General features: G+C 41.2%; 1 protein-coding gene across 2 annotated transcripts in view; it reads left to right on the top strand.

Moving 5' to 3' along the window:
- ankrd6b (ankyrin repeat domain 6b) overlaps window positions 1-27744 on the top strand; it is a 97393-nt gene that overhangs the window by 15146 nt on the left and 54503 nt on the right. The window contains exon 1 of one of the 2 annotated variants that reach the window (XM_060913972.1): window positions 20105-20133. The exons of the other annotated variant lie outside the window; for it this stretch is intronic. The gene's annotated coding sequence lies outside the window, so the exon portion shown is untranslated. Of the gene's footprint in view, window positions 1-20104; window positions 20134-27744 lie in introns of those variants that run through there. 2 annotated transcript variants of the gene reach the window in all.

Raw genomic sequence — 27744 nt, 5'->3', positions numbered from 1 at the left:
GGATCACCAATCCCCCTAATTCTGCGCCGACAAATAGTGGAGTAATATCAGAAAGGAGTTCGACAGTGTAAAATTGCAAAGAGTTTGAACATATCATCATCTACAGTGCATAATATCATCAAAAGATTCAGAGAATCTGGAAGAATCTCTGTGCGTAAGGGTCAAGGCCAGAAAACCATACTGGGTGCCCGTGATCTTCGGGCCCTTAGACGGCACTGCATCACATACAGGCATGCTTCTGTATTGGAAATCACAAAATGGGCTCAGGAATATTTCCAGAGAACATTATCTGTGAACACAATTCACTGTGCCATCCGCCGTTGCCAGCTAAAACTCTATAGTTCAGAGAAGAAGCCGTATCTAAACATGATCCAGAAGCGCAGACGTCTTCTCTGGGCCAAGGCTCATTTAAAATGGACTGTGGCAAAGTGGAAAACTGTTCTGTGGTCAGACGAATCAAAATTTGAAGTTCTTTATGGAAATCAGGGACGCCGTGTCATTTGGACTAAAGAGGAGAAGGACGACCCAAGTTGTTATCAGCGCTCAGTTCAGAAGCCTGCATCTCTGATGGTATGGGGTTGCATTAGGGCATGTGGCATGGGCAGCTTACATATCTGGAAAGACACCATCAATGCTGAAAGGTATATCCAGGTTCTAGAGCAACATATGCTCCCATCCAGACAACGTCTCTTTCAGGGAAGACCTTGCATTTTCCAACATGACAATGCCAAACCACATACTGCATCAATTACAGCATCATGGCTGCGTAGAAGAAGGGTCCGGGTACTGAACTGGCCAGCCTGCAGTCCAGATCTTTCACCCATAGAAAACATTTGGCGCATCATAAAACGGAAGATACGACAAAAAAGACCTAAGACAGTTGAGCAACTAGAATCCTACATTAGACAAGAATGGGTTAACATTCCTATCCCTAAACTTGAGCAACTTGTCTGCTCAGTCCCCAGACGTTTACAGACTGCTGTAAAGAGAAAAGGGGATGTCTCACAGTGGTAAACATGGCCTTGTCCCAACTTCTTTGAGATGTGTTGTTGTCATGAAATTTAAAAATCACCTAATTTTGTCTTTAAATGATACATTTTCTCAGTTTAAACATTTGATATGTCATCTATGTTCTGTTCTGAATAAAATATGGAATTTTGAAACTTCCACATCATTGCATTCCGTTTTTATTTACAATTTGTACTTTGTCCCAACTTTTTTGGAATCGGGGTTGTAGGAAAAGAATAGGCACATCCATGAAAGTATGTTTTGTTTGCACAGAGCTAGCTAGCTAACATTAGTGATCATGTGTTCATAATGTGTAAATATATTTTCTCAAAACACATGAACTGCATGGCCAGTGTTATAGATTTGATCAACTGTCTGTCAATTGATGTCAATAAAGTTGTAAATGCTACTATAATTTGGATTAGAGACATTTGTTTTTGTTTGTTTGTTTGTTTGTTTGTTTGTTTGTTTGTTTGTTTCAGTTATATTTTATTTACTGTTGTTGGTCGGTTTCGGAAACATTCTCAACTTTTTGTGCAGAAATGCTAAGTTGAGGGGATGTTTTCCCCGAGGATTAGTTGAACACAGCGTTTCACCATCTTTGTCACTGCTAATACTAGCTAACAGGCTAATCTGACAGGATTTCTGACAGGAGATTTAAGTCCTATTCATAAATGTTTATCATTTTAACTTCTAACACTATCAAAAGGCAAACATGTGCTAATATGACAGGATTTCTCACTGAAGATTGAAGTCATATATACATTGTTTTAGATTCTTTACTCCTAATGTTTGCTATTGCTGACATAACAAGCTAAAGTACTATATGGCTAAACTGAACAATTTGCCCTGGGTTTCTTTGGAAATATAACGCACAAAAGTTGTGTTACAGAGCAAACAGCAGAAAATCACTAATGTGAACCATTTCATGTTCGACAATGTTATGCACACATTTCAGAATTATAGAAACAGAATAACTGCAGTGTTTGTGTTTTCAGATACAGAGGGCTGTGAGATGTCGTAAACCGCACATTGATATCTGCAATAATAAAAATTTGACGGCAATGAATGTGGGTCAAAATTGCTACAATTTCATGGATTTTGTTTTTTTTTTTTGGTTCAGGGCTGTGAAAAATCCGCGGATCCGCGGAATTCCGCAAATTTGGCCGCCAAAAATATAATTTTAGTAAATCATCTAATTTTGCAATAACAAATTGGGGGGTGGGGGGCGGCACGGTGGTGTAGTGGTTAGCACTGTCGCCTCACAGCAAGAAGGTCCGGGTTCGAGCCCCGTGGCCGGCGAGGGCCTTTCTGTGCGGAGTTTGCATGTTCTCCCCATGTCCGCGTGGGTTTCCTCCGGGTGCTCCGGTTTCCCCCACAGTCCAAAGACATGCAGGTTAGGTTAACTGGTGACTCTAAATTGACCGTAGGTGTGAATGTGAGTGTGAATGGTTGTCTGTGTCTATGTGTCAGCCCTGTGATGACCTGGCGACTTGTCCAGGGTGTACCCCGCCTTTCGCCCGTAGTCAGCTGGGATAGGCTCCAGCTTGCCTGCGACCCTGTACAACAGGATAAAGCGGCTAGAGATAATGAGATGAGATGAGAAATTGGGGGGTAGGGGTTGTTGTCTACCAATCGCTAGTAGTCTCGTACAGCGAGTGTCACCGAGCCGGCGAGTCTGGGAAAGAGCCTACTGCAAATTGTTCTTTCTGTAACGACATTGTAATTTTTTTGGTATCTTTTTTCATTTGCGACAATGACAGACCAGTTTACTGCATTTGTGCCATGCTTACAAACCATGGCGCGAATCTTGTGTTCTTTTCGTTTTACCATTGTGCTCTTTAAACACGCTTTCGATATCAACGGTTTTGAAAAGGAGAATTTCGCGGTATGTCCACGTCACGGAGGGACATCGTTCAGAGGGAGGACGGTGAGACTGACGATGTCAAAAACATTGACAAGGAAAACGGCATCAAAAATCCATGGAATTGGCGATGGCTGGAGTTTAAAGCCGGTAGTGAATATCTCCATGAGCACATACGGAAGATAAAAGAACCAGGGAAAGCTTACTGCATCTTGTGCCATCAGGATGTGAAGTACGGTTCCGGTGGAAGAACACGTTTGGTTGACCATGTTAAAGGAAAAAAAACATGCGGAATTGGTGAAATTGAAGCTGTTGAACTATAGATTACCAGGTAGACCATCTTGTTCACATTTATTATTTATGTAGTTTTAACTTGTTATTGTTCATAATGTTCATTGTTATCATGAATATGTAATGAAAGAGAGACCAAAAGAGCAAGGAAAAGCCATATAGAAAGTCAGAAAGAAAAGAGTAGGCTTTCTAAGCTGAAGAAACTGCTAACAAAGAAAAGGAAATAAATATAAATATTGACTTGTAAATAGTTGTATATAGTTTTTGACTAGAATCTGTCTAACATGAACAAGAAAGACATTTTGGTATTGAATCAGTTCAAAAACAAGAACATTAGTGACTATTATTTAATAGTCAGTCTAGAATTTCCCCCCTGGAAAAGACATTATGGTACCCAATGAATTGATACAAATCAACACAAGAATATGAGTGAATTTACACTATGAGGTATGTTATTGATATATTTTCATTCTTCAAGTGAACCCTTATCAGTTAAAAGGTAAATCAGTTCAAATTGTATTATTTCAACATAATAATAACAGTTCAAATTAAATGGCATGGTTGAGAAAATATTTGCTTTCAGGAGATGCTTCAAATCTATCAATATACACAAAATCTGTTCAGCTTCTGGGGCCCTGCGGCCCCCAGGCCCACGGCTCCTGGGGAGCTGCGCCCCCCAGACCCCCTGCTAAAATTGTTTCCTCGGATTTTGTCATTTCTATTTCACAGTCCTGTTGGTTTCATTCTTTCAATGAGGAAAGTTGTACATCTTCTGTATTGTAATATAATATGATTTCAACTTATTGGATGCACTGTTTGTGCTAGTGTATCATATTTCTTCATCTTTCAGGCTGAAGTACACCATTTTGTTGCAAAATACGCATCTTGTTGGACCACGCATGAAATGTCTGCAGTATTTTCTGTCAAATTTATCAAGCTCATGTCAAATTTGCATTTAATATCTGGTTTATAATGAATTTCTCATCTACAAAGTATCCAGATGGGAAAAAAGCCAAACATGTTCACAATATAATTTCCTAATACTACTGAGGTATGATTCAAAATGGTATGTCAAAATGACAAAAATCTCTGTAGTGTCCATAGGTCCCCCTGTACACAATGCTGAGAGACATACAATGAGCTCAGTACAATAACTATGAAGGGTCTTTAGTAACAACACAATATGTCTATATAGTATTGGAATGTCTTGCTGAATTACAAAATGCAGGACAATGAACTCACTTGTAGTGTCTGTAGCCTACCTGTAGTGTCCGTAGGCCCCATGTTATCTCATACAAAGAGCCAATTACATAAAAAGGTATAGGCAACTTATTGAAGTAATCAGGAAAAATCATTCATTTTCTCTGTATTTGACACAGAAACAAATACACAAGGAACATTCTTCATGATATTTGGAAGATTTAGTTACAGTTCAAAACACCACATGCCGAGAGTTCTGATCTTGCGAGAGTTAAAACAAAGTATTGGGATAGTATTGCTTTTTCATGGTAGCCGCGGGGTCTTAAAAAAGTCTTAAATTTAATATTCCAAAATTAAGGCCTTAAAAGGTCTTAAATTGCTTTGCCCAAGTCTTAATTTTTTAAACAAAGGTCTTAAATTTACTCATACTATTCTACAGTGCGAAAACGTGGGTTTTGCATAACATCAGTGAATTTCTTGGAGTATGCGCAAAGAAAGAAAGAAACAATATTGATACATTTTCACGCCGGCGCAATCGTCGGAGTCCGTGGTGGAGAGGAGACTCCGCGAATCGCAGCATGAGGAAGTGTCGTTTTAATCAGCGGTGGCTTTCAGATGAAAGATCTCGTGGTTGGGTGAGGGAGGTTCCTGGAAGCGACGTTGAAGCAAGATGCTGTGTTTGTCGAAAGACCTTCAAGTTGTCCACTATAGGTCATTTCGCTTTAGAGTCTCACATGAAGAGCTCAAAGCACATTGCATCTGCCCTCCACCAGCCCATCACTCAGTTCTGCACGGTTCAATCTCCGAATGCACCTGGAGTTGGCACTAGCACCACTGTCGAACGTCAGCAGCATCAGTCAAGCCAGACATCATCGGCAAGGCTAGCAACAACACAAGGGCCGAGCAGTGGCATGATGGGTGTCGGTGGAACCCCGACACTTCGGGCAGAGGTGCTCTGGATTTTAAAAACAATGACGGAACACCACTCGTACAGCTCAAATGAGGGCATAAGCGAACTCTTTAAGGCTGTGTTCCCAGACTCGGAAGTCGTTACAACATTCTCCTGTGGAAAAAACAAAATGTCTTACATAACAAAATTCAGTCTTGCTTGTCTTGAATGTGAAGATTCGACAAGCAATGCACATAATGACTTTTAAGTATATAACTTTTACAATAAAAGTATTTTTACTTGAAACATTTGTCATTATTGGGAATTTGATCTGGTGTTCTACAACCGCATAATGGGTGCGATGTATGTCTTAATTCTCATTTAAGTGGTCTTAAAAAGGTCTTAAAGTCTTAAATTTATGGTGGTCAAACCTGGGGGAAACCCTGTTTTTAAAATTGTAGACATGAATATTGTTAGTTAATCAGAACATGAAAGGCATATATCACATGTACAAAGTAATGTGGCAAAATGTAGTGCCCGTAGGCCCCTGATAGTGCCGTAACTTGAATGTCTCATCTCATTATCTCTAGCCACTTTATCCTCTTCTACAGGGTCGCAGGCAAGCTGGAGCCTATCCCAGCTGACTACGGGTGAAAGGCGGGGTACACCCTGGACAAGTCGCCAGGTCATCATAGGGCTGACACATAGACACAGACAACCATTCACACTCACATTCACACCTACGGTCAATTTAGGCCCTGTCCACACGGCAACGGATTCAGGTGAATCCGATACAATTGTTTATCGTTTAGGCCTGGCGTCCACACGGCACCGGCGTTTTGGGTGCCCCAAAATGCAATCTTTTGAGAACGGGTCCCAGAGTGGAAAGATCTGGCAACGTTGCCGTTGCGAAGTCGTCTGGATGAGTAGAACGGATTTGTTTACGATGACGTCACAACCACATGTGCTTCACGCCGGGTAGAAGTGTAACGAACTCGATGCGAGTTGTCAACAAATCCTATAACTTGGTTCATGAAACGCGCTTACAAAATATTTTCACTGTGAATATTTATTGTGTAATGGTGCAAAGTGAGAGAGAGAGAGAGAGAGAGAGAGAGAGAGAGAGAATAGCCCTTAGGGCAGAGTCAATCCCGCCAGCAAAAATAGGGAAAAAAAGGAGCGATCTCACCTCTTCAGATGTTGGTTTAAGTCCTACAATACATTCCTCAAAAAGGGCGTAGAAGAACAAATTAATCCATCAATGTGTAGCATTCAATTTATTCCGGACCATTAAAGACGCCGCCTTCTGCGTAGAATCATACGTCATCCTCGCCGCCATATTGGATGGGTCAAAGCATAAAGATGCCTCATTCATGTGCTGCGTTTAACTGTACCAACAGGTTTGCCGTCCAAACGAGATTACATGGGATTACCTTTCACAGGTGAGACTGGAAAAATACTTTTCATTGTATTTGGTCATTATAATGTAATTTTACGAACAGATTTTTCTGACTTTGTGGCTAATATGAAGTCTCGCGCATAATAGTTTATGCGCATGCGTCCTTACTTCTATTGTTCTGGTGTCTCCGAAGGGACCGTCTTACAGCGCCCCTAGAGGTGTGGCATGTGTATTGCATCGTTTTCAGCAAGTGTTGCGTTGCCATATGGACCTGATAGTTTACTGATCGTTGCCCATGTGGATGCGATATTTTTTTTAAATAACATCTCGTTGCCGTTGCCGTGTGGATGTAGCCTTAGAGTCACCAGTTAACCTAACCTGCATGTCTTTGGACTGTGGGGGAAACCGGAGCACCCGGAGGAAACCCACACGGACACGGGGAGAACATGCAAACTCCACACAGAAAGGCCCTCGCCGGCCACGGGGCTCGAACCCGGACCTTCTTGCTGTGAGGCGACAGCGCTAACCACTACACCACCGTGCCGCCCTAACTTGAATGTATGTAACTTTTTTTGCCATTGAAAATTAGTGAGAAAAATTTTACAGGTATATATTTGACATAATTTGTGGCAATATACCATAGGTTTCTGCTGGAAAGAACATGGTCAATTTTTGGCCCTCAGTGAGACACATTTGGTGCGCATTAGTGATTTTCTGCTGAAAGCAAGACCATATCCACAAATTGTTTTTGATATCATTGATTTTACATTTCTGAAATACGAGAAATAGATATGACTAATTGTGTTTACATTATATACATTATTTCTACTAAGCACAGTGCTACTGACTCATAGCAGGATGTAATTTAAGCCCCTCATACACCAAATTCAGGTGTAGATCAGCTGCCCTGAAGCATGAAAACAAATCACAGAATTACACAATGGAGACTATAAAGATGGAAAGGCCTTCACATGGCTTTTGTCATCAGGTGTAACACAAATCGCAACGCTGCATGGACCTTCAGAATAGAATTTTTATGTCCGCCAACTTTGTTGGAGGTTTTGCTTTCACCTCCGTTTGTTTGTTTGTCTGATCTCAATGTAACTCAAAAAGTAGTGAATGGATTTTGATGAAATTTGGAGGAAAGTTGGGCCATGGGCCAAGGAACAATTGATTTATATTTTGATGCAAATCCAGATATGTACGTGGATCCAGGATACAGCTATGTATGTGGATCCAGGAATTTTTTTTTTAACTGTTCCCAACATAACTCAAAAAGTAGTGAACGGATTTTGATGAAATTTGGAGGAAACGTGGGCCATGGGCCACATAACAATTGATTATATTTTGATGCAAATCTGGATATGTATGTGGATCCGGGATTTTTTTTTTCTGTTCCCAATGTAATTCAAAAAGTAGTGAATGGTTTTTGATGAAATTTGGTGTCCAGCTTTACTATTATCCTAGGTTCAAGTGATTTTGATTCTGATGTTGATTATGTGGCTTGGCAGAGGTATGCACTCTACCAAGTGCCCTTCTAGTTTCAAGATGTTTCAAAACCAACCAAAAGCTGAAGATAGGTTGTCTTTTCCATTTTCCCTTTTTTTAATCACCATTGTTCTGTGATATTCTTAAGGAAAATTTGATTATTATTTTTAAGGATTACACACCTTATCGTTTAACACTTCATGTCTATCATTATCCTGTTCTACAGGGTCGTAGGCAAGCTGGAGCCTATCCCAACTGACTACGGGCGAAAGGATTTATTTATTTATTTATTTATTTTTGTTAAATCTGATCTTTTGTGCATTTGGTGGTTCACATTTGCATGTCCTGAGTGTGAACGCAACGCACCTCTGCCCTGAACTGACATATTCCAGGAGTGATATGAGAAAATGACCTGAAATGATGTGGGGGGGAAAAAAATCCCCACGTGAATTTCAAGTTGACTGTTGTCATTAAGGTTGTGCAACCTTCTATCAGATATGTATCTAATCTAGGACTATATCTGCAAGGGGTTCAAATCAGATTTTTGTGTTTCTGTACAACTAAATCAGATTACAAATGCATTGTTATAAAGCATACATAATACTCTAAAATGCAACAAGTCTTAAAAAACATTTGTGAATAATAGAATTCTGTAATTATATCATTTTAACTATTTACAGTTCATGTTGTGCAACATCCATGAAACAAGTCAGTTCCTGTTATCACTTGCATTATAACTCATGTTCTAGCAGTGCAGCTTGGCGTGATGATTTAGTTTGCAACATAAACAAGATGACAGTCGTCTATATCCCCCACCCTATATACCAAGTTTCAAGATATTATTTGTTACATTTTTCAAGTTTTGCTGCAGGAAACCAACCCTACCTCTTTACACTGACCTCAGCAGCCCATGGCATAAACCCACTGGACCTTTGGTCCAGGTGAACTCATCTCATCTCATTATCTCTTGCCGTTTTATCCTGTTCTACAGGGTCGCAGGCAAGCTGGAGCCTATCCCAGCTGACTACGGGCGAAAGGCGGGGTACACCCTGGACAAGTCGCCAGGTCATCACAGGGCTGACACATAGACACAGACAACCATTCACACTCACATTCACACCTACGGTCAATTTAGAGTCACCAGTTAACCTAACCTGCATGTCTTTGGACTGTGGGGGAAACCGGAGCACCCGGAGGAAACCCACGCGGACACGGGGAGAACATGCAAACTCCACACAGAAAGGCCCTCGCTGGCCACGGGGCTCGAACCCGGACCTTCTTGCTGTGAGGCGACAGCACTAACCACTACACCACTGTGCCGCCTCCAGTTGAACTAAAAATTAAAATTTCTCACATTTCTTAGTATCAAAAGGCACATATACATTACTTAATCAACACCTATACCAACTTTCAAGACCATACCACTCATAGTTTTCAAGTTCTGCTCCAGAAACAAAGCCTACCCCTAAGACTAACCTGAGAGACTAAGTCTGAAATTGTTTCCATGGGAACATCTCATCTCAGTACACAGCAAATTCCTCAGTGTTGAATTAACACTTTCAGAGTTAATTTGTGTCCAATTGGACCTATATAAACACAGTTGGGTGTTAAATCAACACTCTGGGTGTTAATTCAACACTGGGGATTTTGCTGTGTATCTCTAGCCACTTTATCCTGTTCTACAGGGTCGCAGGCAAGCTGGAGCCTATCCCAGCTGACTATGGGCAAGAGGCGGGTTACACCCTGGACAAGTCGCCAGATCATCACAGGGCTGACACATAGACACAGACAACCATTCACACTCACATTCACACCTATGGTCAATTTAGAGTCACCAGTTAACCTAACCTGCATGTCTTTGGACTGGGGGGGAAACCGAAGCACCCGGAGGAAACCCACGCGGACACGGGGAGAACATGCAAACTCCGCACAGAAAGGCCCTCGCCAGCCATGGGGCTCGAACCTGGACCGTCTTGCTGTGAGGCGACAGCGCTAACCACTACACCACCGTGCCGTCCTCCATGGGAACATGAAAAATTAAAATTTCTCAAATTTCTTAGTATGAAAAGGCACATCTACATCACCTTGTTAACATGTATACCAAGTTTCAGATCCGTATCATGAATAGTTTGGGATATACAGTTGTGGTCAGAAGTTTACATCCAGTGACGTGAATGTCCTCTTGGATATGAATGTCATGGCAATATTTGGGCTTTCAGTAATTTCTTTGAACTGTTCTTTTTCTGTGGCAGAATGATTGCACAGCATACATCTTTAAATAAAATTTAAAAAACACTAGAATTTGGTGCACAAGTTTTAATTTTCTTTGGGTTTTCTGAACTCAACAAATGGTCAAAATTATATATACACAGTCAAAAATATACATACGGCACACCTAATATTTGGGTAAAATGTCTCTTTGCAAGATTCACCTTGATTAAACATTTTTGTTTACCATGAACAAGCTTCTGGCAGAATTCTGGTTGGATATTTCACAACTCTTCATGGTGGAATTGGTAGAGTTCAATTAATTAAAAAAAAAAAGTTTTTTTTTTTTTTTTCTTGGCATGGACTCGACTTATAAGCACAGTCCATATATTTTTAATAGGGTTGAAGTCAGGACTTGTTTGAAGCTTAATGTTAGCCTGCTTTATCCTCCACAACCAACTCTGATGCGTGTTTGGGTTCATTGTCCTGTTGTAACTCCCAAGTTGTGTTCAAGTTTCTGATGGTTTATGCTGAAGAATTCTGAGGTAGTCTTCCTCCTTCATTATTCCATCCACTTTGTGCAATGAACCAGTTCCACTGGTAGCAAAACAGCCCCAGAGCATGATGATCCTACCACCACCACCACCAGCTGGTACAGTGTCCTTCTGTACATGGTGGTCATTGTGGTCAGACAACTCAATCTTTGTCTCATCTGACCATACAGCTATCCTCCAGAAGGTTTTTTCTTTGTCCATGTGGTCAGTTTCAAATTTTAGTTAAGCTTGAAGGTGTCAGCAGGGAGTTATTTCTTGGATAGCAGCCTCTTGGTCCATGGTGATCTGAACTGTAGACAGTGATCCATCAGCTTCCAGTTCATGGCAGGGCTGTGCCATGGTAGTTCCCAGGTTGTTCCTGACCATCTCCTCTCATTATCTCTAGCCGCTTTATCCTGTTCTACAGGGTCACAGGCAAGCTGGAGCCTATCCCAGCTGACTACGGGCAAAAGGCAGGATACACCCTGGACAAGTCGCCAGGTGTTCCTGACCATCTAAACCAATTTCCTTTCAGCTGAGGGTGACAGTTTTGGTTTTCTTGAAGCAAAGTGGCTTGGCAAAGTGACTACACCTCACATTAACTTGGATACAATTGTTTGAACTGATCTTGGAATTTGCGGTTGTTTAGAAATGGCTCCAAGAGACATTCCGGAGTTGTGTAGATCTGCGATCCTCTTTCTCAGCTCTGCACTGAGCTCCTTGGACTTTCTCATTTTACTGTGTGTTGGTCAATCCAATGAGTGCTGTAAACAAACCCTTTTTATGAAGGCACAGAGAAGCTACCAGCTGTAGTCAATCACGATCACTAACAGGAAGTTAAGAGACCTCGACCTTGGCAAGATAAGAGACATTTTGGAAGTTTCAGCACCTCTGAATTGATAATCCAAGTGAGCATATGTAAATTTTTGACCCTGTGTTGATTTCAGGAAACCCAAAGAAACTTGTGCACCAAATTCTAGTGTTTTCTTTTTAAATTAAAGATGTATGCTGTACAATAATTTTGCCACAGAAAAGACCGGTTCAGAGAAATTACTGAAAGCCCAAATATTGCCATGACATTCGTATCCAAGATGATGTCACTGTATGTAAACTTCTGACCACAACTGTATGCTCCAGAAATGAACATTGCTCTTAGAAACTAAGTCAAAAGCTATTTTTTTAATGTAAAAATTTGAAAAATCTTTTTTTTTTTAAATCAAAAATGGTAAAAGGCACCAGTTCACATGTTGCTTGATTGTATACAGGGTTTCATGAAGATATCTTCAGTAGTTTTAAAGTTATGGCCCAGAAACGAAAACGCAGACGGACGGACTGACGGAACCCGTTTCTATATCCCCTGCCAAACTTCGTTTGGGCGGGGGATAATAAGCACAGAAAAGGTGCGGTTTGAGAACCCCTGATTTATTTGTCCACTAAATACATACTGAAGCTAGTTGATGATGTATTATGTAGTAAAGAAGCATGGCTATGCAATTGTCACCGACACTGACTCCGCTTATTCCAGAAAACCAGAATATTTTTATTACTGCTGAGATGCACCAAGGGGAATTACCATCAGCAGATAAATTGTAATGTAGATATTCACCAGTTATAATCTCATTCCGCCTGATTCATCCTGATATTCTACTTTCTGCATTTCTGACTCATCATCTGCAACTGTAGATGGTCCAACATGGATGAAAATTACAGTTTATTCCCGACTCATCCTTGTTTCAGTGGATAATCTCACCTGGAGACTTGTATCCAAGTTAGCCTTTACTCTTCTACACTCGTGATGAATTGTAATTCCACTATCTCTTGTGTACGATGGCGTATTAGGGTCATTGTAGGTAAAAGAAAGAAATACAAAGCTGAGGGAGGGGGTAATATTCAGAGAAAAAAGATTAAAGTCACAAATTTGTGAGGAAAAATCTCTGATATTCTCTGAGATTATAAAGTGATTTGTTTGGCATGCTCGCAGCTTGTTTTGTCTAGTTTCAGTTAAATCCTTGAAACTTATCTTTGCTCCCACATCTGCTCTCCTCTGTTTTTCATGAGTCTATCCTGCTCAGTAATTTTCCATCACCTGTTGAAGCTACCCTGTCACACTCGGCCAACTCCGCTTCCTGAAATTACATTTTCCAATCGTATTGCTACACCACACTCTTGAATGTGGATATATGTTATTCACGTTTGTCTTTCAATAAACTGAGGAACATCTCTGAACTGTTCTGTGTCCGTGATTGTTGCTCCTGGATATCTGTGAGACAGAATCTCCAAGGTGGGAGAGGACTTAAATTTCTAGATCACTCGTACTTTATTTGTTCAACTTTCTTCATGATTAGACAAATCAAAATCTATCAAGTCGTATATTTGTGAGAAAAAAACGCGGAAAAATGGTGTTTTGGGTTTTATTTTGTTTTTTTGGTCAAGTACCACAATGCAAGGTTGGATCATCACACCAAAGACTCCATGGCTGAGCTGAGAATTATAGGAAATGCAGTCTTTCCTCCTTGATTGCACAATATAGAAGAATAAAGCACTAAGAGATTTTCAACTACATTCCCCAGAATGCACTGCAGCCAGGAAGCATGTGATTGTTGTAAATTTGTGATTTTTTTTTTTTTTTTTTTTTAATATTACCACCCTTGGCACTGTCTCCTCACAGCAAGAAGGTCCGGGTTCGTGCCCAGCGGCTGGCGAGAGCCTTTCTGTGTGGAGTTTGCATGTTCTCCCCGTGTCTGCGTGGGTTTCCTCTGGGTGCTCTGGTTTCCCGCACAGTCCAAAGACATGCAGGTTAGGCTAATTGGTGGCTCTAAATTGACCGTAGGTGTGAATGTGAGCGTGAAATGGTTGTTTGCATCTCTGTGTCAGCTCTGTGATGACCTGGTGACTTGTCCAGGGTGTACCCCGCCTCTCGCCCATAGTCAGCTGGGATAGGCTCCAGCTTGCCTGTGACCCTGTAGAACAGGATACGTGGCTACAGATAATGGATGCATGGATGGATATTACCACTCTCCCTCAAATCCCAATTTTTTTTTTGAGTCTGGCTCCACTCAAGGTGGAGTCAAAGTCCTCATGTCCAGTCAAAGGTCAAAATCCCTCCCACACCAGGATCTGGTCTTCCCAGGTAGTCTCCTGTCCCAGTACTAACCAGCTCTTGAGGCGCATGGGTGCAATGCCGAACTCCGTTTCTATAGCCCTCAGCCTCTCGCCTATCACCAGGCTTGTAGTACTTGAATCCAGGACTCGGACTCGAGTCCGACTCGTGCCCTAATTTTAAGGACTCCTGACTTGACTTGGACTTGAGCACTGATGATTTGGACTTCTGCATTAACTGCATTCGGACTCGTAAATTGGAGACAAGGACTCAGATTTTTTTTCTTTAGCATTTGTAACATGCCATAATAATTTGGCATAAGATATTTACAGTATATCTACATAAATTTTTGTACTAATTTCGTGCAGGAGTATCGCACCTGCGCACCTTGACGCGTGCATCGGATAGACTCTCGGGTGCGCACCGGACAGCACACACACCAAGCAGACTCTCGCTCGTGCCGTAAACGGTTTCACAGAAAGGCAGCAACAGTCACTGTCAAATTAGGCATATCAGATATCAGACGCTCACTGGCCGTACTGTGAAAATTGTTCATGCAGACGCTCATCTAAGTTTCCAAATCTGTCACTGCTTAACTCTTGAATATTTTCTATCGTGAATACATTAAAAAGCTTATCTCTGCTTTCCAAAGAAATACATTTCATTAAGATCTGTTCAGTACTTTGGGAGTAATGGCAGGTTGAAGTTGGTACAACAGAGTTCACTATCTGCTCGCGTGATGTCGGGAAACTGACTGTGCTTTTTGAGTCACGGGAATGCAGTCAGTCTTTCTCTCTCTCTCTCTTCTGATCGGTTTCCAACTGGATTGCTCGTGAATATCAATCAGATAACTTTTATAGGGATGTTCTCTCGCTCTCACTGTTTCTGATGAAGGATTCAGCAAAATTTTCCATCTGCTAGTTTTGACGTTCTGCTTCACGGGAGACTTTTGAAATCAGTTTTCATAGTTTTACCTACTTATTTTTTTCAAATCAAACTGATTCATGTAAATAACTATTTTAGAATATAACTGCGGTTGTTTTGATAAAAAATATTGAGCTCATAGTGGTCGGAATATTTAAAAAAAAAAATGAAGTCAGAAACACGAGTGTCAATTTCAATTCAATTAACTGGAATTGTTTATTGGATGTGGCTCACACAGTTTTTTCAAGGTTTGCCTTGAAAACTGTGAATATTAATCAAAATAATAATTTGTATTCTTTCATGTAAACACTAATAGGCCCTACTTTTGAGAAATACAAAGGCCTACAGAGCACAAAGAGGGGATTAGAAAAAAATGTTGATTCCTTTTTTTATTTTGATAGAGAATGATAGATGTGAATGACATTCAGTGCTTCATCTCATCTCATCTCATTATCTGGCAAGCTGGAGCCTATCCCAGCTGACTACGGGCGAAAGGCGGGGTACACCCTGGACAAGTCACCAGGTCATCACAGGGCTGACACATAGACACAGACAATCATTCACACTCACATTCACACCTACGGTCAATTTAGAGTCACCAGTTAACCTAACCTGCATGTCTTTGGACTGTGGGGGAAACCAGAGCACCTGGAAGAAACCCACCGGACACGGGGAGAACATGCAAACTTCGCACAGAAAGGCCCTCGCTGGCCACGGGGCTCGAACCCGGACCTTCTTGCTGTGAGGCGACAGCGCTAACCACTACACCACTGTGCCGCCCCATTCAGTGCTTATTTATGCATATATTATAATTAACATTGATTTCTCCTTCTTTGTGATGTACAACCCCGATTCCAAAAAAGTTGGGACAAAGTACAAATTGTAAATAAAAACGGAATGCAATGATGTGGAAGTTTCAAAATTCCATATTTTATTCAGAATAGAACATAGATGACATATCAAATGTTTAAACTGAGAAAATGCATCATTCAGAGAGAAAAATTAGGTGATTTTAAATTTCATGACAACAACACATCTCAAAAAAGTTGGGACAAAGCCATGTTTACCACTGTGAGACATCCCCTTTTCTCTTTACAACAGTCTGTAAACATCTGGGGACTGAGGAGACAAGTTGCTCAAGTTTAGGGATAGGAATGTTAACCCATTCTTGTCTAATGTAGGATTCTAGTTGCTCAACTGTCTTAGGTCTTTTTTGTCGTATCTTCCATTTTATGATGCACCAAATGTTTTCTATGGGTGAAAGATCTGGACTGCAGGCTGGCCAGTTCAGTACCCGGACCCTTCTTCTACGCAGCCATGATGCTGTAATTGATGCAGTATGTGGTTTGGCATTGTCATGTTGGAAAATGCAAGGTCTTCCCTGAAAGAGATGTCGTCTGGATGGGAGCATATGTTGCTCTAGAACCTGGATATACCTTTCAGCATTGATGGTGTCTTTCCAGATGTGTAAGCTGCCCATGCCACACGCACTAATGCAACCCCATACCATCAGAGATGCAGGCTTCTGAACTGAGCGCTGATAACAACTTGGGTTGTCCTTCTCCTCTTTAGTCCAAATGACACGGCGTCCCTGATTTCCATAAAGAACTTCAAATTTTGATTCGTCTGACCACAGAACAGTTTTCCACTTTGCCACAGTCCATTTTAAATGAGCCTTGGCCCAGAGAAGACGTCTGCGCTTCTGGATCATGTTTAGATACGGCTTCTTCTTTGAACTATAGAGTTTTAGCTGGCAGCGGCGGATGGCACAGTGAATTGTGTTCACAGATAATGTTCTCTGAAAATATTCCTGAGCCCATTTTGTGATTTCCAATACAGAAGCATGCCTGTATGTGATGCAGTGCCGTCTAAGGGCCCGAAGATCACGGGCACCCAGTATGGTTTTCCGACCTTGACCCTTACGCACAGAGATTCTTCCAGATTCTCTGAATCTTTTGATGATGTTATGCACTGTAGATGATATGTTCAAACTCTTTGCAATTTTACACTATCGAACTCCTTTCTGATGTTGCTACACTATTTGTCGGCGCAGAATTAGGGGGATTGGTGATCCTCTTCCCATCTTTACTTCTGAGAGCCGCTGCCACTCCAAGATGCTCTTTTTATACCCAGTCATGTTAATGACCTATTGCCAATTGACCTAATGAGTTGCAGTTTGGTCCTCCAGCTGTTCCTTTTTTGTACCTTTAACTTTTCCAGCCTCTTATTGCCCCTGTCCCAACTTTTTTGAGATGTGTTGCTGTCATGAAATTTCAAATGAGCCAATATTTGGCATGAAATTTCAAAATGTCTCACTTTCGACATTTGATATGTTGTCTATGTTCTATTGTGAATACAATATCAGTTTTTGAGATTTGTAAATTATTGCATTCTGTTTTTATTTACAATTTGTACTTTGTCCCAACTTTTTTGGAATCGGGGTTGTATAAATGAGAGTTAAGATCAGATTTATATTGCACAAATAAAGCCATTTGTTGAAACTTTGAAGAAAAGAGTGCACTGATTTAACTTTTTTGTTTTTTTACTAATTTTTAAACTTTGTATTCAATATACAGCAATCTATGTGCCTGCCAATTTCCATGTAAATATCTTGAAAAATAAAAAAAATTATTACGAAAAAACATTTGATCTCATTGGTTAATGAGGCCCATTTTGGACCATGTGATCCTCATACAGGATATTATGGCAGTTTTCGAAAAAATTAAGCCGTTTTTTCAATCTTTGATTTGTAATATCTCAAGAACGAATAAGCATATTCTAATTCTGTAAAAAGTATGATGTTCTGCATTCAATTCTGAATTCAGTGAGACCAATTTTAAGTGATTTGGATTGAATTAGATTTTTCACCTGATATGCCTAGTCACATGGAGCGGTTGGAGTCTTGTTCTCGGACTTGACTTGAAATTTTCTTTAATGATTTGGACTTGACTCGGACTTGAACACTGGGGACTTGAGACCGGACTCAGACTCAAGGTTTAGTGACTCGACTACGACACTGCCTATTACAAAGCTAGGGTTACAGTGGGGGGCGTGTCCTCTGGTAACCACGAGAGTTTGACTCCCTCCTCGCATCTGTATTGCAGCGTGCCTTGCCAGATTGCTGTAGGTACCATTTTTATGATGGTCTTTGGTATGACCTGACCGTGAATAGATCTCCCAGTTGAGAGGCGGACATTCCTCATGTAGTTTCAAGATATTCAACTAAATCTCTATCCAGAAGATTTCTCTAAAGCTGCTAAGCAGTGATATCGATTGTAAAGAAAAAAAACCTGGATAAATAAAAATGACTTGAATTGAATTGAATGGTTCAGTTTACAAGACTGAATTGGTTTTCTCAAAAAATATAAAGTATGTTCCACTTGGAGCTTTGTTTTTATTGTGTTGTCATTAGGGGTGTTCACACGGCAACTTTTACTCCGGTGTAGCACCGGGGCTGCCCTGGTAGAGCGTTCACACGGTACAGTTATACCGGTGTAGCCCCTGAAAGCTGCTTAAACCGGTGCAAATCTAACCCTGCTCGGGAGGTGGTTTAAGAAATTTACTCCAGAGTAAATGCTAGTTTGCGGGGCAGCACCGATATAAAATGGGACGTCTGAACGCTACTGGGGTAGACTCTCTATGCGTGAGGAGAGTTGATTACATACGGGCATTGCATAATTTGCATCCTGGTATTTTGCACTTCCAAAATGGCGAATATCAACAACAACAGAACTGCGTGTCTTCATCCACGTTGTTTTCCCGGCGCTTGGTGATGCCATGACAACCGGGAAAAGGAAGTACATTTTCACGCATGCGCATATTTCATTTCCGCATTATTACTATCGTATAGCACGGTCGCAAAAACTGCCGTGTGACCGCAAGTGGGGCTGCACCGGTGCTAACACGCTTCTCTCTGGTAAGCAGGTTTGTGACGTGTGAACGCTCCACAAAATTTACACCGGTGTAAGATATATCGCAACAAAATACATCGGTTCAGCATTGATGCAAATATGTGCCGTGTGAACACCTCTATTGTCAAGTTGATAGGCCCCTGCACAAAGTCTACAAGCCCTGAACTGAACCGGGATTAAGTAGTAGATTCTGTAGCCGCCTCAGTGGAGACGAGGACGGCCGGAGCTGGAGTGGCGTAATTTCTAAACCTTTCAAACAGACTACCAGAACTACATTTGCACCTTCTCAGGAGAGCCTTTCTGAACGACCTAACCTCTATCTGACCTCCGTTGAGATGACCATACACAGGCTCTTCTCACCCTGCCCTCTAGCATCAGGACACCTTTTAGAGCATTTGATGTACAACCAGAGAAAAGTTGTTAAAAGAAGACTTGTGGCCATCTTAGCATTTTCACGTAATTGAGGTTAATGTTCCATTATGGTTTTTTTGCACCAAATTCCAACCAAAGAGATTCTCATGCACGCTGAGAGACCTGTGGCGGATGGTATGTAAAATGTCAGGATGTAATATAAGAGTTGTGTGTTTTGTTTTGTGCTTGTACATGTGTACGTGTGTGTCAGCGCAGCAAAAGGCAGAGCCGGAATTTATGCGTCCGTAGCAGACAAAGAGAACACGGGTGCTCATGTGAAAGCCGGGACTGGGGGAGCTGACAGACGGCTCATTAATTCATTGGGCTGTAAGGAGCTGCCAGTCAGCCTGTAGATATGCTAATGCTGCATGGCAGGGAATAGGACAAGAGGAACCGGCTAACACACACACGCACATACATCCTCCCCGTTCCCAGATCACAACCAGAGAGGACACTCCACGCTTTCTCTCAGAGGCATGTTGTGGATCTGTGAACAAGCCTGAATTGGATTTATTAGGTGTTATTTTTTGGATTAGGAAGACCCTTGGCAAAGATTGCGCTTCAATCAGTGATGAAGCTCCAGCTGTTTTTACAGGTAGGAAAGTTCCGTTCTTGTCTGTCTGGCCTCTATACGTCTCCATGAGTTTGTTATTTTAGTTGTTTGGGGTGGGGTTTTTTCCCCAAAAAAGTGGCACAGGTGATAATGGTGCATGATGATAACCACCAGATTCTTGGAAACCCTTCTTCTGCCACATGAGAGCAAGAGTGTAAGAGAAGTCGTCAGCTGCTCAGGGCTCATTAACACGAAGAGCTGGCCGTGCACTGAAAATCCCTGAGGATCCTTGAAGCCACGGTTCAACACATTGTTTGATTGATTGCTTTATTCACGGCTTATTTTGACTCTGAGGTAAGTGTATTTTAAATTACTGCGAAATTTCCATTATCGCTTTAAATATTTAGTATGTTATGTATTGGCACGTTCTGTTTTTCATAATTTTTATTTTTTTACTCCCACAGAAAGAGCAAGCATTAGCAGTAGTACTAGAGTGGATATAAAAAGTGTACACACCCCGTTAAAATGATAGGTTTTTCTGATGTAAAAAAAATTAGACCACAATAAATAATTTTAAAACTGGCTGCATAAATGTGCACACCCTTAAACTAATACTTTGTTGAAGCACCTTTTGATTTAATTACAGCATTGTCTTTTTGGGTCGGAGTCTATCAGTCTGCCACATCTAGACTTGGCAATATTTGCCCACTCTTACTTGCAAAAGCACTTCAAATCGGTCAGATTGCGAGGGCGTCTCTTGTGCACAGCCCTTTTCAGGTCACCCCACAGATTTTCAATTGGATTTAGGTCTGGGCTCTGGCTGGGCCGTTCCAAAACTTTTTTTGGGGTCATTGTCGTGCTGAAAGATGAAATTCCTCTTCAGCTTTCTAGCAGACACCTGAAGGTTTTGGGCCAAAATTGACTGGTATTTAGAACTGTTCATAATTCCCTCCACCTTGACTAAAGCCCCTGTTCCAGCTGAAGAAAAACAACCCCAAAACATGATGCTGCCACCACCATGCTTCACCGTGGGTATGGTGTTCTTCTGGTGGTGTTTCTGCACCAAACATACCTTTTGGAATTGTGGCCAAAAAGTTCAACCTTGGTTTCATCAAACCATAACACATTTTCCCCACATGCTTTTGGGAGAGTTGATGTTTTTTTTTTTTTTTTCAAAATTTAGCCGGGCCTCGATGTTTTTCTTTGACCCTACCCCATAGTCCAGACATATGGAGAATACAGGAGATTGTTGTCACGTGTCGTACACAACCAGTACTTGGCAGAAATTCCTGCAGCTCCTTCAGTGTTGCTGTAGGCCTCTCGGCAGCCTCCCTGACCAGTTTTCGTCTTGTCTTTTCATCAATTTTGGAGGGACGTCCAGTTCTCAGTCATGTCACTGTTGTCCCATATTTTCTCCACTTCTTGATGACTGTCTTCACTGTGCTCCATGGTGTATCTAATGCTGTGGAAAAAAAAATTTGTAACCTCCTCCTGACTGATACCTTTCAACAATGTGATCCCTCTGATGCTTTGTAAGCTCTCTGTGAGCCATGGATTTTGCTGGAGGATACAACTGAGTAAATGTCTGAACTTTATTTGGGGTTAATCAGTCATTTTAATTGATGACAGGTGTGAACCCAAAAAGACTGAATACTGTAATTAAATCAAAAGGTGCTTCAGTAAGGTCAAGCGAGGCACAAACAGAATATCGTAGACAGAAGCAAGGTCAAAAACGAGGAACAGGAAACAGAAACCAGGAAATCAGTCAGGAAACAAGGCTCGGTAATGCGTCACAACACAATACTTCGCAAAGTAAGTCTGCATTCTGAGTCCTTATCCAAGTGTGCTGATTGTACCTTAATCCTGTGCAGGCGTGAGTCAGCTCAGAGCATGCGCTGTCCAGAGCGCACCTGAGACTATAATATAATGTTATGGTCTAGTGTGACTTCTTGGTCAGTTTGTTTGCATTTCTCCATAAAAACTATGGCAATGTAGTATTAGAAAAGGAATCAAAATAAAGTAGTGGCTAGTTTATTGCCTGTTTTTATTTAAAAAAATGTACCTGCTTATCTTCCATCTGTTTGATGCGTGACACAGTATGCTGTCGTGCGGAATCCTACGTCACACAGTGCTACCCTCGTTTTCATCTCCTAATACATCCATCCAATGTATCTGGCTATTCCTGTACCAGTATGACCACAACGGACTGATGTTACAACTTTAACACGTTTTTTTAAGCTAAAGTCCATTTAATTTTTTTTCATCTAGGACATCTTGTATTAATGTATAATGATGACATTTCAGAACCCGGTAATTTCAAAGTTTCCTGATTAATCGCTTTAAATAACCAAAAAAAAAAGTATTTCCTCTCACTGTGTATATAGGCTTTAGAAAACCGCATATTAAAAGTATAAAAGATTATTATCCATACAGAACACTTTTTTCGATGGAATAAAAAAATGTGTTCTATTCCCTTCTAGTGGGTTTCATTCATTTGGTTTGATAGCGTGCAATATTGTTAGCATATCGCTTATCCTACATGTATTATGTCGTTCTACCCAATGGAGAATGAGCGTTGAATATGGTTTACAATATTCCATTGAGGTCAAGACAACATGACGTCACACGTCGGAGCTGATATGAATATTCAATGAGAGAGTTTTCTGCTGCGCATGCGCGGAAGCATTTCTTTGTTCGTCGGCAGTGAATTGAAAATGCCATAAGATGCGTATTACACGTAAAACTTCCACGCTAGCAAGCGACTGTGACAATTTGTAAACAAGCATGGCCACCAGGTTTGTTCCATCGAATGTGTATGTATAATAAATAATAATAATATTGGCTGGCTTTTTTCATGGTATATCAAATATATTCCATTCAGCTACTCGTCTTCGATTTGTTCAGTGTCATTCTAGTTGAATGGAACATATCTGATTTACCACAAAAAAAAAGCCAGCCAATGTTATCTAAATAAACCACTAAGAGATTTGACTACATTTCCCAGAATGCACTGCAGCCAGAAAGCATGTGATTGTCGCGCTGCTTGGATGCAACGGGCGCCAAAGGTATAAATCAACAGCTTGTCCAGCTTGATCTGTGTGCTGTTTGTAATTGTATAATTGTTGTGTAGGAGTTTCCCATTACTTTCAGTGCGTAGATTCTTCTCATTAGCCCAAATTTCTGTCACTTAGAAATGGCTGAGCTGAAAGTTATCGGAAATACAGTCTTTATAGTCCGTGTGCTTCCTTGACAAATTGTGGCTGGGTTTTTTTTTTTTTTCAGAATTTTATTTCTTGTCAATTTGTGAATTTTATACAATCTCTGAGAATATCTGAGGGTTTTTTTGTTTTTTAATAACTTCAATCTCGGAAATTCTGAGTTTTTTCCCCAGAATATTGCCACCCTCCCCCTACTCCATAATGTTTTTTTGGTTCAACAGTCATTTCGTTGTTGTTGTTGTTTTTTACCTACAATGGCCCTAATATGCCATCATACAAAAAGTAACGCTTGCGGGGACCTGAAGTCATTTTTAAACTTGCTTTATTTCTTAATTAACGTGTTATTCAATTACATTTTCGGTTTTAGTAACCTTATATCGTGACTCATATTGGCAACTAATTGCAATTAAATATTATACTTATCGGCCTATTCGGTTTTTAGCCATGTTGAATTTAGTTTGTTTGGTCCACGGCAGGCGTCGCTTATCCGCGCGATCTTCACGGGACTTGTGCGAGACTTCGAAACGTGAAGTATCAGCCAGGTGTCAGTGCCGCCATTTTGAAAACTGCTTTCCAAACGAAATATTGCACAAAAATGAGTTTAAATGACGATTACTGCCTACTTTTTTCAAAGTTTCCTGATTGCTATCAAAACGAACAAAACTTCCGGCTTGCTTACATCAGCATTCGAAAGAGGGCGCGCGCGTCTTTTGACGATGGTGGCAGATGTTGGTCGCTTTGATTTCCGCGGTACGTTTTACTTCCGTTCTACGATGTCTCGCACAGGTCTCAACGAATCTCGTTTATGGCCATTGCTTTGACATATGGACTGATATATTACAGAGCATATTTCAAACACTCATAACTTGCTCTAGCAGTGACAAAATAGCGATCAAAAATGCGTTCCTATATTTAATAAAATGAGAGAAATAGAATTTTGAGAATAAAAAATTTGCCTTCAGTTCTCCTTTAAGTAAGCCACAAGTCGCATACAGCAGTGTAAATGATATTTATTATTTACATATTTTAAAGCTGCATATTTTAGCTTTAGTTTGAGCTGTTGGGTTCGATTCAGTCATTTCAGGCTTCTGCTTTCAAGAGGTGATGTCACACAGATGGGAATTAGATCAGTGCTAAATTGTTCAATTTGTCCTCTGATTTTCATCATGCTCAAATTTCCATAATCGAGTAAAAATGGTTTCGATATAGTCTTTCTTATGCAGTATGCCATTATATGTGTGTGTGTGTGTGTGTGTGTGTGCGTGCGCGCGCGCGCCTATCTGTCTGGATATACTATTTCCATGTTAGTGCGTTATACTCCCTGCTCTATTCTCTGGAGACCTGATTAGTAGGTTTAAAGTTCAAGGAGCACCAGGTGTGTAATGAGCATCTAATGGTTTCATGATGGATGGTAACGGATGCAAGAGCAGAAGGTGCATTACAGTCCCAAAGCACATCATCACATACATGCTACAGAGATGGCTGTGCTGATTGGAGTGTCTTCTGCTTGCTGGAGGGTGACCGTTTTTCCAGAGGAGCGATCGTTTGCCACTCATTTTGCTTCACAGCGAGGTTCAGGCCCTGTCCACACGGCAACGGATTCAGGTGACTCCGATACAATTGCTTATCGTTTAGGCCTGGCGTCCACACGGCACCGGCCTTTTGGGTGCCCAAAACGCAATCTTTTTGAGAACGGGTTCCAGAGTGGAAAGATCTGGCAACGTTGCCGTTGTGAAGTTGTCTGGATGAGTAAAACGGATTTGTTTACGATGACGTCACAACCACATGACTGTGAGTGCTTCACGCCGGGTAGAAGTGTAACGAATATCACCAGGAAAAATCCTTACAGAGCACTAGTGAGAGTGAAACACGAGCTTGGATATTATTATTATTATTATTATTATGTTCAGTGTTAGTTCACAGTAGTAATGCAAGAAGCAGAATAGTGACAGTAATAGTGAAGCAAAAACATGCAATTGTACAAACACTGCAGCTCTACAGCAAAATATTCATTTATGAAATGGTCTGATTCTTAACACCAGTAGTGCCAATGAGCTTCTCATTGCGATGCGAGTTGTCAACAAATCCTATAACTTGGTTCATGAAACGCGCTTACAAAATATTTTCACTGTGAATATTTATTGTGTAATGGTGCAAAGTGAGAGAGAGAGAGAGTCAATCCCGCCAGCAAAAATAGAGAAAAAAAGAGCGATCTCACCTCTTCAGATGTGGGTTTAAGTCCTACAATACATTCCTCAAAAAGGGCGTAGAGGAGCAAATTAATCATTATTTAATTAGCATTCAATTTATTCCGGACCATTAAAGATGCCGCCTTCCGTGTAGAATCATAGGTCATCCTCGCCGCCATTTTGGAGAGGTCAAAGCGGAGAATAAAGATTAGCTGCGTTTAACTGTACCAACAGGTTTGCCATCCAAACGAGATCACATGGGATTACCTTTCACAGGTGAGACTGGAAAAATACTTTTCATTGTATTTGGTCATTATAATGTAATTTTACAAACAGATTTTCCTGACTTTGTGGCTAATATGCATCCTTACTTCTTCTATTGTTCTGGTGTCTCCGAAGGGACCGTCTTACAGCGCCCCTAGAGGTGTGGCATGTGTATTGCATCGTTTTCAGCAAGCGTTGCGTTGCCATATGGACCTGATATTTTACTGATTGTTGCCCATTTGGACGCGATATATTTTTAAATAACATCTCGTTGCCGTTGTCGTGTGGATGTAGCCTCAGTCAAAGAATTGTAAAGTGTACTCAATTAACTTGAATGTTTTAGTGATGGTTTGTAGTGAAGTAGGAATTCGACATGTTTGGGTCCTTTTATGTGGAGCATTCGCCATGAAGGTTCTTATGTTAAAGCGAGGCGGCCTTTCGATTTCATAAAATTGGTGAAATTTAGGCTACGTCCACATGACAACAGCAACGAGATTTTTTTTTTTTTAAATATCGCGTCCACATGGGCAACGGATCAGTAAAATATCAGGTTCATATGGCAACGCAACACTTGCTGAAAACGATGCAATACACATGCCACACCTCTACGTGCGCTGTAAGACGGTCCCATCGGAGACACCAGAACAATAGAAGTAGACGCATGCGCATAAACCCCTTCTTCTGTAGCATCAGCCACAAAGTTTTGATTATTAGTCAGTAGCGTAAAATAGTATCTATTGTCTAAGACACTTATTTATATTTCATATTAAAACATCTATGTAAATTAATATATAGAAAGCCTGGCCAGATGCTGAACGTTCTTCTGCCTTCACTTTAAGAGAAATTCAGGGCGAGCATGAGCCTAGGTTCTTCCCTGTCACTCACCCTGTCACTGTCACACGCACACACCTTCTCACTCCCTGTCCTATGGCTATAGTCCCTTTAAATCACATGCTCGTTTTTTGAATGGAGACGCGGAAAGAGGAATGAACGGGGGTAGATGGAGAGCGAGAGGAATGAACGGGGGTAGATGGAAGCCGGTATGCCAACATTCTGATATCCTCCAGAATTCTTTAATGGTCCGGAATAAATTGAATGCTACACATTGATGGATTACTTTGTTCTTTTACGCCCTTTTTGAGGAATGTATTGTCGGACTTAAACCAACATCTGAAGACATGAGATCGCTCCTTTTTTTCCTATTTTTGCTGGCGAGATTGTTTTTGCTTTTGGAAAGTGCACGGGCGGTGCGCAGTTTGGTACTGCTTCCGCAGTGTTTGGACTAAAGACTCTGCCCTAAGGGCTATTCTCTCACTCTCTCTCTCTCTCTCTGTCTCTCTCTCTCTCTCTCTCTCTCTCTCTCTCTCTCTCTCACTTTGCACCATTACACAATAAATATTCACAGTGAAAATATTTTGTAAGCGCATTTCATGAACCAAGTTATAGGATTTGTTGACAACTCGCATCGAGTTCGTTACACTTCTACCCGGCGTGAAGCACTCACAGTCATGTGGTTGTGACGCCATCGTAAATAAATCTGTTCTACTCATCCAGACGACTTCGCAACGGCGCCGTTGCCAGATTTTTTCACTCTGGAACCTGTTCTCAAAAGATTTCGTTTTGGGGCACCCAAAAGGCCGGTGCCGTGTGGACGCCAGGCCGAAACGATAAACAATTTTATCAGATTCACCTGAATCCGTTGCTGTGTGGACAGGGCCTTAGTTCCGTCTGAAATGTGGTCGTTGTGATGTATGTTTATTTCTGTAATATCTCACAAAATATCAGGGCATTCTGTGGCTGGGAAGTTCTTTAATTTGAGGGGATTCCTAAGCAAATAATGTGCATGAAATCGCTCGCTTCGTGCCGTCAAACAGACCGACGAAGTCCGTGTGTTCTTTTGGGTTTTACGGCAGCTGGCATCCACGTTCTGTCGCTAAACGAACAGCTGATCATGCCGAGGTGCTCACTGACCGCCAATAGAGCTGTAATGGTACTCCGCAGACCACCGAACTCCGTGGTTTAAACCTGCGGTTCGGAGCACGATACGACAGTGACATTTTTCGGCTCGGTTCAAAGTTTAGACATATTCCCGCCAGTTTACTATCCTTTCTTTTTATTGGCTAAATCGTTTACCGTAATCCAATCAGATCGACTGTTACAGAAAATCAGTCGGCACTTTTTACAAAATGGCTGATACTCCTGATAGTAACGAATCTGAATCAGCAATAAAGATTAAAGAGGCCCCAGCAAAATTCAGATCGCAAGTTTGGAATTATTTTGGCTTTCGAGAAGAT

The sequence above is a fragment of the Neoarius graeffei genome, chromosome 2 (genome assembly GCF_027579695.1).
Source record: "Neoarius graeffei isolate fNeoGra1 chromosome 2, fNeoGra1.pri, whole genome shotgun sequence".
Taxonomy (NCBI): Eukaryota; Metazoa; Chordata; class Actinopteri; order Siluriformes; family Ariidae; genus Neoarius; species Neoarius graeffei.
This window is presented reverse-complemented; position numbering and strand designations above follow the sequence as displayed.